We start from the raw sequence: 16320 nt of genomic DNA on the forward strand, positions 1-16320 counted from the left end.
CCATGGCAGGACTCAAACTTGGATCTGCATCGCTAGATTAATTGAAACAAAAAAACTGAAAACATAAAACATTGACTTCTCCACCTCCTGATCTTGCCTAGCTTGCTGTGTTCTTCCAGTTTCTGTTTATCTTCTCCAGATTAATAGTCTAGCGAGAATACCATGAAGCCATTGCATCCTCTGGGTCAGAGATGGTAGGGTGGATTACTCTTGATCCACCTCTTGACTGACTGCAAGTAGATATGTTTCAAAGATAAAATTATATTGCCCCTACCTCAGGCTACATGGCTTAGGTTCAATTCTCACCTACTGTGTTGGTGTGTAATAACATCTCTGAACAGAACATAGAACGTAGACCAGTACAGCACAGTACAGGCCCTTCGGCCCTCAATGTTGTGCCAGCCTTTTATCGTACTCTAAGATCAGACTAACCTACATACCCTTCATTTATACTAACTTCCATGTGCCTAGCCAAAAGTCGCTTAATCACGTTGATTAGAGAATATCCAAAAGGCAGATTTTCTCTTTTTTTTAAGTTAAAGCAAAACAAATGCTTATCTTTCAGCACTGCAACATACTGAGATCACAACCAAGATGAAGAAACAGCTGTGACAGTCACCTGTCAAAAACCAGGCTGTGACAAGGAAAATTTATGAGCATAAATTTTGAGGTCAATCAGTCTGCGTAGACAGAGAGAGAGAAAAACAGCATAAACAGGACTCTATTTAAAATTCACCAGCAAGCTTCAAATTGGGGTAAGCTTTTACCAAGAAATTTGAAGAACCAAAGCAAATCATCACTGCAGATTTTCAAAGTATGACAACTATGTTGAAATGCATAAATGTATGCACACACAAACACGCACTTACATATTCACCCAGACAAACAGACACACAAAAAGTGATTACACAAGAGGTAATATGCACTTATGCCTTCAAAGTCAAAGCATTTACCATTTCACTTGAGTTTCTCACGACGGAAGCTCAAGACATTGGCTTCATTTTCACGTTGACTGAAATGTCATGGGAAATGGCTGGAAATTTCGATGGCCTCATGCCGTGACAGCAGGATTTTGGGTTCCCTGCAAGCCAGGTGCAGTGATCTTTCAACAACCTTTGGATTTTAAACCAATTTCTATTCCCATTTTAGTCCAGTACTTTCTGTTCTTGTCTCTGGTTAAGATTGAAAAAGGACTTGATGGGCATGCAGAGGGTGGTCCGTGTATGGAACGAGCTGCCAGAAGAAGTGGTGGAGGCTGATATGATTGCAACATTTAAATCTGGATGGGTATAAGAATAGAAAGTGTTTAGAGGGATAGGGGCCAAACGCTGACAAATGGGAGGGGGTCCAATCTGGTTGTCTGGTTGGCAGGACAAGTTGGACCAAAGGGTGTGTTGCCATGCTGTGTGACTCTGAGAATCTATAAATAATTGGAGCTAAATTTGACCCACACCTCTAGCCTATGAAAAGTTGAGATTGCGTCTAATATTTTTCACCCTTCAAATCCCAGCAGACTATCGTTCCAGTTTGCAGTTTTGCTGAATTGGACAATTCTTAGCTTTCTGCTGTTGCAGCTCATTATGACAGAGTGTAAAAGTCACAGGCTTTAGGCTGGCTGCTCATGGAAGCTGTAATCAGGAAATTTACTCAGTAAATACATCGAAACTTAACACAGATCTCACGAGTTTGCACATAACTAACTACCAAAGGTGAGGAATAAAAACATCCCTTACATGAAAATCAATGCTATTTTCTAATTATGAGGCAGTTAGTCATATCTTAAAGGTCGTACCTGCAACATTAGCACAGAACATGTGAAGATTCTGGAATAGCAAGGTCAAGGTAACAGGGTTCAACAGGATTATAGGCAAAAGTGAGAATTGCAGAAGCCGGAGATTAGAGTCAAGAATGTGGTGCTCAAGCACTGTCTAAGGTCAGTTTTCTACAGGATGATGTAGCCCTGCTTGCTAAAGAACTGAATCACACCTGGTCTCTTTGTGTTTCTCCCAGGACAACAACACATGATCCTCAGATGATCACTCTTGAATCTACTGTTCTGCCAGTGATTGAGGCAGAGGAAATCTGAAGGATCATTGTAATTGATCTTCCTGTCCTTCCAACGCACACATGGCCTACTGAGTACCAGAAAGAAACGTAACAAACAGACACAAACCCAGGAGCACCCCAACAACAAAACCATGACCCCACCCCCATCACCAAACCATCATCTCCCAGACCATACAGAACCTCATCACCTCAGGAGGTCTCCCACCGACAGCTTCCAACCTCATAGTCCAGGAACCCCGCACTGCCCGGTTCTACCTCCTTCCCAAGATCCACAAGCCTGACCACCCTGGCCGACCCATTGTCTCAGCATGCTCCTGCCCCACTGAACTCATTTCTACCTACCTCGACACTGTCCTATCCCCCCTAGTCTAGGAACTCCCCACATACGTTCGAGACACCACCCACACTCTTCACCTCCTCCAAGACTTCCGTTTCCCTGGCCCCCAACGTCTCACCTTCACCATGGATATCCAATCCCTCTACACCTCCATCCGCCATGACCAGGGCCTCCAAGCCCTCCGTTTCTTCCTCTCCCGACGTCCCCAACAGTACCCTTCCATCGACACTCTCGTTCGTTTGGTCGAACTGGTCCTCACCCTTAACAATTTCTCCTTCGAACCCTCCCACTTCCTCCAGACCAAAGGGGTAGCCATGGGCACCCGTATGGGCCCCAGCTATGCCTGTCTCTTTGTTGGCTAAATAGAACAGTAGATCTTCCGTAGTTACACCAGCACCACTCCCCACCTCTTCCTCCGCTACATTGATGACTGCATTGGCGCCACCTCGTGCTCCCGCGAGGAGGTTGAGCAATTCATCAACTTCACCAACACATTCCACCCTGACCTTAAATTTACCTGGACCATCTCTGACTTCTCCATCACCATTAATGACGACCAACTTGACACCAACATTTTTTACAAACCCACCGACTCCCACAGCTACCTGGATTATACCTCTTCCCACCCTACCTCCTGCAAAAATGCCATCCCCTATTCCCAATTCCTCCGTCTCTGCTGTATCTGCTCCCAGGAGGACCAGATCCACCACAGAACACACCAGATGACCTCCTTCTTTAGAGACCGCAATTTCTCTTCCCACGTGGTTAACGATACCCTCCAACGCATCATGTCCACATCCCACACCTCCGCCCTCAGACCCCATCCCTCCAACCGTAACAAGGACGGAACCCCTCTGGTCCTCACTTTCTACTCTACCAACCTTCGCATTAACCATATCATCCACTGACATTTCCGCCACCTCCAAACAGACCCCACCACCGGGGATATATTTCCCTCCCCACCCCTTTCTGCCTTCCACAAAGTCCACTCCCTCCATGACTACCTAGTCAGGTCCACGCCCCCCTACAACCCACCCTCCCATCCTGGCACTTTCCCCTGCCACCACAGTAACTGTAAAACCTGTGCCCACACCTCCTCCCTCACCTCTATCCAAGGCCCTAAAGGAGCCTTCCACATCCATCAAAGTTTTACCTGCACATCCACCAATATCATTTATTGTATCCGTTGCTCCCGATGCGGTCTCCTCTACACTGGGGAGACTGGACGCCTCCTAGCAGAGCGCTTTAGGGAACAGCTCCAGGACACGCACACCAATCAACCACACCGCCCTGTCGCCCAACCTTTCAACTCCCCCTCCCACTCTGCCAAGGACGTGGAGGTCCTGGGCCTCCTTCACCGCCGCTCCCTCACCACCAGATGCCTGGAGGAAGAACGCCTCATCTTCCGCCTCGGAACGCTTCAACCCCAGGGCATCAATGTGGACTTCAACAGTTTCCTCATTTCCCCTTCCCCCACCTCACCTCAGTTCCAAACTTCCAGCTCAGCACTGTCCCCATGACTTGTCCGACCTGTCTATCTTCTTTTTCACTGATCCACTCCACCCTACCCCCTGACCTATCACCTTCATCTCCTCCCCCACTCACCTATTGTACTCTATGCTACTTTCTCCCCACCCCCACCCCCCTCTCATGTATCTCTCCACCCTTCAGGCTCTCTGCCAGTATTCCTGATGAAGGGCTTTTGCCCGAAACGTCGATTTTACTGTTCCTCGGATGCTATCTGACCTGCTGTGCTCTTCCAGCACCACTAGTCCACAAACCTAGGAGCAGTTGAAACATTTCTTTTATTATTTTTCTCAGGATGTGCACATTGCTGGAAAGACCAACATTTATTTCCCAATCGCTAATCGATCAGGAGATGGCTCATGTGAGTCATTACTCTCAATTGAAGCAAAAGCCTTGCAAGCACATTTTAAAATTGATTAAGATCCAACCACATTGTTGAGGGTCTGGAGTCACATGTAGACCAGCATGAGTAAAATTGGCAGATTTCCTCCCCCCAAAACATTACTGAATCAGATGAGGCTTTATGTAGTTTCCAATCACCATTACTGATATAAGTGTGAACAACTTGAATTTAAATCTGGCAACTAGTGTGATGGGACTTGAACCCACATCCCCATTTATCAGGGTTACTAACCCACTGACAGAACAAAAAGAAAAGAAAATGCCCTGACTGTATTTTGTTAAAAAACAGCGCACGCTATCCCAAGTGTGTTGGACAAGCACTAGCTTAACACACACATTATTCAACAAAACCTTATCACAAACACATTTCTACTTGTGCAGCTTGCTGTGCACAACTAGTCTATTTCCTTTCCTACCTTATGACTGTAATAAGCTTCCGAAGTACATCAGTGGCCAGAAAGTTCTTATGAATGGTTTATTATTCATAAAATGAATAAAAATTCAACCAGTTAAAATGGCACCTCTCCCAAATGGATGAATGGTGCTTCAACATTAGTTATTGGGTTAGCCCACATCTAGAGTAATTAACTCCTTCCCTGTCTCAGCCATTTAGTTGAATGGCTCTCATCCTGTCAAGTTTTTGGTGAGATAGGGCAAGCCATCCAGACAGACACCGAGAACGTTGGTAAAAGTCAGCAGATGTGGTAGCATTCCTGGAGAGAGAAACAGAGTTAATGTTTCAAGGCCAGCTTGACTGTTCTTTAGAAGGTCTGCCCCTGAACTGTCTGTGCCCAAGCACTGGACAGATATCAGAAGCTGCCCTAATGTACAGGGCTGAGATCCCTTGCATGTAGGTATCCCCTGGATTTGACTGAGGATGGGTATATGAATAGGAAGGGTTTAGAGAGATATGGGCCAATCTGGATGGGTATATGAATAGGAAGGGTTTAGAGGGATATGGGCCAAATGCTGGCAAATGGTCGACATGAATGATTTGGACCGAAGGGTTTGTTTCCATGCTGTACATCTCTATGACTATTTCCTGTCCCTACAGTTCTCAATGACTGAGGACTTTGGGACATAGTCATGAGCGTGCAGCCCATGGAATGTGTTGGACACATATCTGGCTGGCACACGGGAGCAGGTGTGAAATTGACATAGCACGGTGCCACTCAACAGCATGTCCCAACCCCTTAACTAGTAACTGCCAACAACTATGAGGAAGGCGGGATTACTGTGAGCATCCAGGTAGGCTCCCACCTCTTCCTAGCGAGAATCTTACCTCAATGTCCACAACCTGGTCCGGAAATACAACTTTGTAAGCTTGATGTCAAGTAAGGCCTTGCTCAATATCCCCCAGACATTCCCAAATTTCTCGCCATAGCACACATCATTCAGGGTCCGGGAAGATTCCACCCCTAATGTCCATCTTAAAGCCAGATTAGCTTTCTTCACAGACTATACAATATTTACATTTCATGTTTAATGCAATGGTGTTCATACTTACGTCATATTGATTTTAAAACATTCTTTTAAAGATGGCACACCACTGAAAAAATGACTTGAAAAATTGCATTGGGAAACTGTCAAAAGAATGAAGAGGAAATGAGGAGAATTATTTTTCAGACTGAGTTGCTATGATACGGAATATGGTGGGCTTCATAAGGTTCAAGGTAGAGCTTATGTTTCCAATTGCTCTCAAGACCAAAGCGAGGAGTCTTTAATATAAAACAGTTACTAATCAATTGCATAGAGAATTCCAGAGGAGATTCTTTGCTCAGAATGTGGAACTCAGGAATAGAGTAAATGCACTTAAGGGAAAACTAGGTAAGCACATTAGGTAAAAAAGAATAGAGCTTGATCTGCTGAGATGAAAGCGGGTAGCAGGCAGTTCGCGTAACTTGCACTGATTGGGCTGAATGGCCTGTTTCCATGGCAAGGCGAAAGTGAGGACTGCAGGTGCTGGAGATCTGAATCAAGATTAGAGCGGTGCTGGAAAAGCACAGCAGGTCAGGCAGCATCCGAGGAGCAGGAAAATCAACATTTTGGGCAAAAGCCCTTCATTCAGCCTCATTCCTGATGAAGAGCTTATGCCCGAAACATCGATTTTCCTGCTCCTCGGATGCTGCCTGACCTGCTGTGCTTTTCCAGCACCGCTCTAATCTTGACTCTGGTTCTGTGGCTGTCAATTCTTTATTGTGTTAAAAGAAAACAAATCAAACATAAACAGCAAAGCTCTCTACAATCTCAGGTTAAATTCAGTGGTCAAGAATTTTCACCAGGACTACGAGAAATAAAGAAATGATAAAATTCAGAGACATAAACTGCTGTTGCTTCATTCCTTAAACTTTTTAATTGGGATTGCAAGCATTGTTCACAGTGAACTGTTTACCAGGATTAACAAGAGGTGAACAAGCTTATTGGTAATTTGACACCTTGACAGCCTCAGATAGATTTTCAATAATCTGAGCACCATCATTTCAAACTCATCCTTTAATTTGAAGACAGTAGGAGGGAGTGAGCTCAGCGCTCTTTGCAGTGAGTCACACTGTTTTGACAGCAGTATGCCATTTACCAGAGGTTTTCGAATTCCTGCCTACTGCTGCTGTAAATATTCACAATCTTGTTAAAGCTGTCGAGTTGCCTACATCAGCGGAGTGATGCTGAAATTTATTCCACCTTTCGGCACAGTTTTAGCTTCACAGATACTTCCTGCTGTTTTCAATGCTTTGTTTGATGCTTTCATGGTGTCGTAGAACAGTAAGAACCACTGCTGTGTGACTGACTGACAATCTCAAAAGTGCTTGGTACTGGACAAATACACTCTAGCACAGAGCTGAGGCAAACACTCAAATCTGAACCGAAGCGACAAACGATGTGGTTGATCTGGAGGGTCTGATTTTTAGGATTGGCTAGGAGAAAGTATAACAGAATTTTACTTGATCTTGCTGAAGGGTATATATAAATCAGACATTTAATTCCCTTGCTAAAGTACCAAACTATGCAAAGGTACTTTACAAGAGAATTATCAGACTGAACTTCACTTTATCACATTATCACAGAATTGTTACAGAGCATAAAGAGTTCTGGCTGACATGGTCTAACCAGAAATGTCCACATCTGATGAACAAATACATAAAAATTACCTACAAAAGCTGGTTCACACCAGTATCATGGACATTTACAGGGGAAGCTGGAGGCTCAGTGGTTAGCACTGCTGCCTTACAGTGCCAGGGATCTGGGTCCAATTCCTGTCTGTGTGGAGTTTGCACATTCTCTCCGAGTCTGCATGGGTTTCCTCCAGATATTCCGATTTCCTCCGACAATCCAAAGATGTGCGGGTTAGGTGGATTGGACATCTTAAATTGCCCATAGTGTTCAGGGATGTGTAGGCTAGGTGGGTTAGCCATGCGAGATGCAGGATTATAGGAATGCGGGTTTGGGATTGGGTAGGATACTCTTTTGATGGTCGGTGTGGCCTCATGGCCTGTTTCCACACTGTAAGGAGTCTATGGTTTATTGTAGGCTATAGAATGCACTTCCACTTTATTCATTCACAGGATGGGTATGTTGCTGGTTAAACCAGCGCCTATTTCCCATCCCTAATTGCCCAGAGGGCAGTTAAAAGTCAATCACATTGCTTTGGGCAATGAAAGCCAGGATGGCAGTTTCTTTCCCTAAAGGACATTGGTGAATGAGATATACAACCTCTGAAAAGGATGTTCCATATTGGATAGATTCAGCAGGTCTACCACTGAGAGAAACACAATGACCATTTCAGGTGCAATGACCCTTCTTCAGAGCCTCTGGAGTGTGATGTACATGTATTGGATCCATTATCCAAGATTCTCAGGAGGACCTTGAGTTCATTGTTGAAACCGTTATCAAACTGGCAAATTGAGATTTTTTTTGAAATTTACTTCTTAATTGTGTCTGTCTGTGTGTGTGTGTGTGTGTGGTTTTATGATTAAAGAAGACTTTACTTAGATCATAGGTACTAATTAGATTGTCATATCATTTATTTGTGTTCTGCTAGAATCACAGAATCCCTGCAGGGCAGAATGAGGCCATTTGGCCCATTGTAGACATTGCAACATTAAAAAGACACCTGGATTTGCATAAAAATAGGAAAGGTTTGGAGGGATAAGGGCCAAATGCTGGCAAATGGAACTAGGTCAGATTGGGATGCCTGGTTCATGTGGATGAGTCAGATGAAAGGGCCTGTTACCGTGCTGTATGACTCGACGGCTGATCTCAACTCCACATTCCTGCCCACTCACTGTGATCGTTCAGCCCATTGCTAATTAAATATCTGTCTATTTCCACCTTAAATTTATTCAATATCCCAGTGTGCATCGCACTCAGGGATAGTGAATTCCAAAGATTCCTCCTCATCTCTGTTTTAAATCTGCTACCCCTTATCCTAAAACTATAACCTCTCATTCTAAATGTCATGAAGTTACTAGATTAAGCTCTGTACATCATGATCAGTCATGATCATATTGAATGGTGGTGCAGGCTCGAAGAAAGAATGACCTACTCCTGCACCTATTGTCTATTGTCTATTGAATTCTTAAATCCAATATGCTGCTGTAAAAATCTGCAGCGAATTAAGCACTTTTGACTCAAGCACCTCTTGATCAAACTAAAAAAAACTTGCTATTTTATTTCGAGTTCAATACATTTTTAAAAAAGGAAATAGAGGCACAGTTTCAATGAAACTGGTTAAAAAAAACATGCAAAAAAAATGCGAAAACGGTATTTTTGTTTTTATGACCTGGAATGTGCTGCCTGAATGTGTGAAAGAATCATATTCAAGAGCAAGTTTCCAAAAGGGAATTGAATAAATATATATATAAAATGGAAAAATTGCAATGGCAGTTGGAAAAGAGTACAGACGTGGGACTGACTCAATGGCTCTTTCAAAAAACCAGCACCATCAAATAAGGCCAAATAGCCTCCTTCCTTAAAATTATGGTTATTATCTGTTGCCTGCATCCGTACGCTGTAACATTTTTATGTGTTTGACATAAATTCTGGGTAATGCTGGCTCAGATTGGGCTGACGTTCATTCCAGCAGTGCACAGATTCAGAGTAAAATAAATCCCCCATACTGCTTTCTCTCCATCTTTCCTTTTCAATTGGATTGAGGCGTACACAAGTCACAACCGCTCTGCAACAAAAGGAATCTTCAATCACTGCCAACAGCAACATGAGAACGAGTGGATTAGATTAGATGGAAAATGTTCTGTAGAAAAGAAATGAATGTTATTTCCAGGCAGAAGGATTCTGAGATAGCTGCCATGGAAACAGTTTGCAATGTTAACCTCAAAGGCTCTTTGACAGTTCAGCATTGGTTCCCTGAACCTCTGAATGAAAGATTTAACCAAGGTCACGCACACCTTTTCTAATGCACCTTAAAGTTTCCATTCTGCTTGATGAAAGCAAAGAAATAATCTCATACATGGGGTCTCATATAGCTGCATCTTACAACACAGCCAGAGGCCATTTGGTCCATCAGGTCTTAAGACCATAAGAAATAGGAGTGCAAGTAAGGCCATTCGGCCTGTTGAGTCCACTCCACCATTCAATCATGGCTGATGGGCATTTCAACGCCACTTACCCACACTCTCCCCGTATCCCTTAATTCCTTGCGAGATCAAGAATTTATCAATCTCTGCCTTGAAAACATTTAACGTCCCGGCCTCCACTGTGCTCGATGGCAGTGAAGGATCCTTCTTCTTGTGTAAGGACCTTGTCTTTTTACTGCAGAGAATGCTGGAGAAGCTCAGCAGGTCAGGCAGCATCTGAAGGGAAAGGGAATCAGAGTCAGCATTGCTTTCAGTTTTGAAGAAGAGTCATATCAAATTTTAAACATTATCTCTGTTTCTCTCTCCACAGATGTTACCAGACGTGTTGAGTTTCTATCGCAGTCTCTGTGTTTGCTTCAGATTTCTAGCATCTGCAGTACACAGTTTTCACTCAAGTGCCTTTTTAATTTATGTTTTCTGAACAAAAACACTGTGAACTGAAATGAGAAAGAGCTATTTTAAAGCTAGTGTTTGACAGGGTGACTGAAAGCCAGTAACTTGATATTCATTGCAGGCATTATTGAACAATTGTTTGAACTATCAGTAGTTGAAGCTGAGGGAGTGTTCATGTTTGGTCCATGGACAAGTAACCAATTATCAATGACAAAAAACTTTTTTGCCTGCCAACAGCTGTGTTGTTCGTTCTCAGGAAACTAAGCAGCTTGGAACTGACAGCACATTTCAGAAAGGGAAAGAAGTATTCAGTTTTATTTCCTAGCTCTGTAGTGATCACTGTTCTTTGCAGTCAAAGCTCACTGTAAACCTGATAAAACTAGTTTATCTTTGCTGCAACAGTTGTTGTAAACTGTGAGTTTTAACTCATAAGTCAGAAACTTTTATGAGGGAAAAATATTCAAAGGACTGCGGATGCTGGAAGTCAAAAACAAATCAGAATTTTAAAAGTAGTTTCCCTTTTTTAAAAGGGAACCAGTCAGCTCATGAAAGCATTCAGCCAAAGATGACAGAAGCTATGTACTGGCCAATAGGAGAGTCATTAAGACTATCTAAACAAAGACAATTGATTTCTGTTTCCAGCTTTTCCCTGTCTGTCTGTGTATGTGTGTAAGGGAGAGTTTGTACAAGAATTAGTGTTTTACTTAGTCATCATAGAGTTGTAGTGTCATACAGCACAGAAACAGACCTTTCGGTCCAACTAGTCCACGCCGTCAATGGTCCCAAATGAAACTAGTCCCACCTGCTTCTATTTAGCCCATATCTCTCCAAACTTTTCATGTTCATGTTCCTATCCAAATGCCTTTTAAATGTTGTAACTGTGCCTGCATCCATCACTTTGCCTCACAGTTCATTCCACACATGAGCCACTCTTTTGAAAAAAAAAATTGTCCCTCGTGTCTTTTTTAAATCTTTCTCCTCTTCTCTTAAAAATATGCCAGAGAAAGTGAGGACTGCAGATGCTGGAGATCAGAGTCGAGAATGTGGCGCTGGAAAAGCACAGCAGGTCAGGCAGCATCCGAGGAGCAGAAGAATCGATGTTTCGGGCAAAAGCCTAAAAATATGGCCCCTAGTCTTTGAACTCCCCCACCCTAGGGAAAACAGCCTTGGTATTCACCATGTCTAAGCCCCTCATGATTTTATAAACCCCTATAATGTTACCCCTCAACCTCCAGTGAAAAATGTTCCAGCCTATTTTTATAACTCCAACCCTCAATTCCTGGCAACTTTGTGGCAAATCTTTTCTGAACCTTCTCCATTTTAATGATATCCTCCCTAAAGCAGGATGACCAGAACTTCACACAGTACTCCAGAAGATCCCTCACATCCTGTCCAACCTCAACCTGACATCCCAACCCTTATACTCAAAATGGTGTTATGTGCCAACTGTTTCTAATAGTTTATGTGGAGCTAGAGTCTAATTATTTGTAATGAGCAATAATTCTTGTTCAGCACAGAAATCTGGTTCAGGCTTTTTATCAACCTGGATCTAAACATCAGATAAAGTGGGAGAATTCTCTGAGATTTTTAAAATCTTTAATTTTTGTTAAAAATCACATGACACCAGCTTTCAGAGCTAATGCTTCAAAATAAACTGGTTGGACTATACCTGGACTATACCTGGTGTTGTGTGAGCTTTAACTTTGTCCATGCCAGTCCAACACCAGCTCCCCCACATCATGGCTACTTTAACTTTTGTAACAAAGGGAGTCGATGGAGGGAGGAGGAATGTAGAGTTGAGATCACAATGAGATCAACCATGATCATGCTCAATCGCATGCAGGCCTAGAGGGGCCAAATGGCCTAATCTCATTTGTATGCCCAGACTTTATCACAATTGAAGGACTTCCTTGTTCACATCCAGAGTAAACTTCACATTGGTCAAGGCAGGTTTCATAGATTCATACAGCACAGAATTAGACCATTCACCCCATTGTACCTATGCTAGCTCTTTGAAAGAGCACTTCCTGCTTCACCTATTGTTTCCCTATATCCCCCAAAAAATCCACTTTTCAAGTATATATTCAGTCCTCATTGAATTTATTCTTGAATTAGGAAGATCAGCATTTGTTGTCCATCCCCAAGTGCCCTTGAACTGAGTGACTTGGTCGGGCCATTTAAGAGGAAGTTAAGAGTCGACAAAACTGCTGTGGGTCTGGAGCCACATATTGATTTGTCCAGGATGGATCAATAATTCACCTTCTCTAAAGCACATGAGTGAATCAGATCATAAGACCATAAGACCAAAAGACATAGGAGTTGAAGTAAGGCCATTCGGCCCATTGAGTCCAATCATGGCTGATGGGCATTTCAACTCCACTTACCCACACTCTTCCCATAGCCCTTAATTCCTTGTGAGATCAGTTTTTATGACAGTTGTTTGATATTTTCATGTACAATTACAGAGTCCATCTTTTAATTCCAAGCTGGCATGTTTTAGTTAATTAAATTCAAATTCCATCAGCTGCCATGTTGGGACTGGAACCCATGTCATCAAGGAATTAGCCTGAATCTCAGAAGGGGTGATGCAATGATAGAAACCCGTCACTGTCTCTTCCAGTAAGCAGGGAGGTTCTTCTATAAATATATGACTTCACTGACAGCAAATGTTTACTTCTTTAATTTATTTAAATAGAATTTAAACTCTAAACTTGCCTCCTGGAATTAAACATTATGTTCTTTAGATTATTTATTAAGGCGTCTGGATTATCCTCCAGAGGTCCTGAGCATCACAGATGCCAATCCTCAGCCAATTTAATTCATTCAATGTAATATCAAGAAATCGACGGAAGCATCAGACAGAGCAAAGGCTGTAGGCCCTAACAACATTCCGGCCCTAGTAATGAAGACTTATACTCCAAAACTGGCCACACAGCGTGAACTACAACACTGCTATTTACACATCAACATGGGAAATTGCCTTGTATACAAAAAGCAGGGCAAATACAATCCAGCCATTTCCACCATCAATCTACTCTCAGTCATCAGTAAAGGGAAGGAGGTTTCATCAACAGGGCTATCAAGCAGCACTTACTCAGCAATAAACTGCTCAATGTTTGGTTAATGCTTGGATCATGCTACTGGGGGAGGTAGTAGAAGCAAGCACAATAGCTTCAGGTGAATGTCTGTGTGGAGTTTGCACATTCTCCCCGTGTCTGCGTGGGTTTCCTCCACGTGCTCTGGTTTCCTCCCACAGTCCAAGAATGTGCAGGTTAGGTGAATTGGCCATGCTAAATTGCCCGTAGTGTTAGGTGCAAGGGTAAGTGTAGGGAAATGGGTCTTGGTGGTTTGCGCTTCGGCGGGTCGGTATGGATTTGTTGGGCTGAAGGGCCTGCTTCCACACTGTAAGTAATCTAATCTAATCAATGTTTAAAAGGCATTTAGATAGACACATGAACAGATAGACGGTAGAGAGATAGCAACAAGGTGCAAACAGATGGGACTAATAGAGACTCGCATCATGGTCAGCACAGACATAATGGGCAGAAGGGCCTGAACCTGTGCTGCATTATTCGATGTTCTATGTTCTAACTACGAATGACAAAGGGTGATTGAAGTCAAATTGAACCAATGAAATTTATGAGGATCCACCCTGCACCCTCCAACTAACCCTCTCACAGATTGTCAATAGATGTAAACGTTCCCACCGCTACCCTAAACAGAATACATTCGCCTTTGTCATTGGGTGCCCCTTGGTTTGAGATTGATGTCTTCTCAGGTTTTAAGTTTCTGGTGTGAGGCCATTTCTTGACCTCACATACGTGGGGCAGGGAATCCCCTGAGGACATGGGTTCCAGGAGCAGGATTCACTTCTGTTTTCTCCTTTGTCTGTAATGGCTGCTCCTCACCTTTAAGACATTTTCAGTCACAATGTGTCGCAAATTGATGAACACGTTTTCATCATTGTGATGGATTGGAGCTTCCTACTTTCATTAAGGTCCATGCTGCCACACATCAAGGAGATGCACAGAGTGAGCCACCTCCTTTGAGTTGCCAACTCAAGTTGGTTGCATTCCTTGAGGTTTAACCATTGACGTCCTGATGGAGTTCCCCTTGTGAACCCAGAACCATCCAGATTACTGTAACTGAGCAAGAGTCCTGCACTGCGCTCAAATGTATATAGGGCAAACAGGTGCGGACACCCTCTGTTCTTCCATCAATGGGATGCAATTATTCTCACTTTGCACATGTGGTTCCTATTCCATTTTTACTTTGATATAAGTGCAATGTCAAAGATAATATCCCCTCAGCAATCCAGCAGCGTTGAAGCATATCCTGTACTCTGTAGCTGAATGAAGTCACTTGTATAAAAGGAGGATGTTTCGAAGACCCCCTGAGTGCTTCCCTCAAGAAATGTGACAGATATTTCAATGTCAATGCATGGGAGACCCTCATCCAGCAGAAACTGACTCGGAGGAAGTCCCTTCATTCTTTGTGAACGTCCATCAGCAATAGAAAAGGAAACAGAGAAAGGAATACCAATGATCTCAAGACCATGGACCAAATCCCATCCCCTGGAAACACCTGCTAAATAAGCAGTTGGAGATGTGGCTCTCAAGACCAGGCTCATCAGCCACATAAAGACCCACAGAAACCTTGGCCAGTGGCATGGAAATTCCAAGGTGCGCAACCATACTTGTTAGGAAATGATTAATGACAACGACAAGGTTATACATCCACAATACTTTAATCTGCATAACTCCAGCCTTCCAAGCAATGAACCCTGTCCATTCCTTTGCTCCTGTGTGGTTCTCCAAGGTCCAAGCTACTTGAGATGCATCCAAGAGGGCCCTCCAAGCTATAAGCAGCTGAATGATCAACAGAACAGCACTAACAAAGAAAACTTGGGAACGATGGTACTGCATCCATTTGAATAAAAAAATCGAATGAAGGAAAAAGACTGGGAGAAGATTAACAGAAGAAGTCCTCAATTACAGACAAATCAACAGGCAAACTGAGAAAGCCCACTCCATCACCTAATCAATCTATCTCAAGCAACTTAATCTCCTCAGGAAACATGCTCCATTAATTAAATCCTGGTTTTTAGTGATAAGCAAAATCCAGAATAGTTTCACAACTTCACATTTCTTTATCCAACTCAGACTGACTGTCCTCTACTCTTTCAAGAATATTAGAACTTGTAACATTCAATTTCATTCCTGCTGTTTTCCATAGAAGTTATTAGATTGAACATTAATGATTCTGGAGCATAGAGTTAGGGGACATGAGGCAACCTCTCACTTGTCGGTCACTAGTAAGTGTTGAAATGTAGACAATAATAACAGAATCTGCCCTTTTAACTCACCTTTCAGATATTGGGTCACTCCTGTTTTTGAAAGGATGTGCTTCAGGAAGCAACTGAGGAATCTCCTTCCGGATCAGGCCAGTTCCATTATTTGACTTGAGAAAACTGATTAATTACATTAGCTGTTCACTGGAATTTGGCAATGAATTGTATCAAACTTATTGATAGACACATGGCACATTTCCATCCAGAGATTCTGTACAACAAAACTGTATCCTCTTTTCATTTGGATTGTTAGATTGATGGAAGCAACATGTGGGATGAGGTTCCTTTGTGGTTGCATCCAAAAATACACATAATCAGCTTTAAAAAATCCATCACATTCATATTCAAGTGACAACAGGAGGAAAAACTCTTTGACACAATGAATGGTTCCACTTTGAATATAGTGCCTGACTTGGTGATGGAGACAGATTAATTCACAGTTCCAAAAATAACACAGAAAGCTACCTGAAAGAGGAAAGAATAAGTCTCAGGGATAAGGGATAATGGGAATGGATCTAATTGTTTGGCTGATGGAAAGTGTTTCACAGACTCCATGATTCCTGAAGAAGGGCCTGTGCCCGAAACGTCGAATCTCCTGTTCCCTGGATGCTGCCTGACCTGCTGTGCTGTTCCAGCAATTAAGTTTCAACAAC

At 42.9% G+C, this 16320-nt stretch overlaps 1 long non-coding RNA gene across 2 annotated transcripts in view; it reads right to left on the reverse strand.

Annotated features, from left to right (window-relative positions):
* Positions 1-1216, reverse strand: part of LOC122556875 (uncharacterized) — a 191304-nt gene extending 190088 nt beyond the window's left edge. For both annotated transcript variants that reach the window (XR_015759629.1, XR_006313679.2), the window contains exon 1: positions 954-1216. This is a non-coding gene — a long non-coding RNA (uncharacterized LOC122556875). The remainder of the gene's footprint in view (positions 1-953) is intronic.
* Between the last annotated feature and the right edge of the window lie 15104 nt (positions 1217-16320).

The sequence above is a fragment of the Chiloscyllium plagiosum genome, unplaced genomic scaffold (genome assembly GCF_037043375.1).
Source record: "Chiloscyllium plagiosum isolate Xiang-an unplaced genomic scaffold, Cpla_swu_hap1 HiC_scaffold_16, whole genome shotgun sequence".
NCBI classification, from domain to species: domain Eukaryota; kingdom Metazoa; phylum Chordata; class Chondrichthyes; order Orectolobiformes; family Hemiscylliidae; genus Chiloscyllium; species Chiloscyllium plagiosum.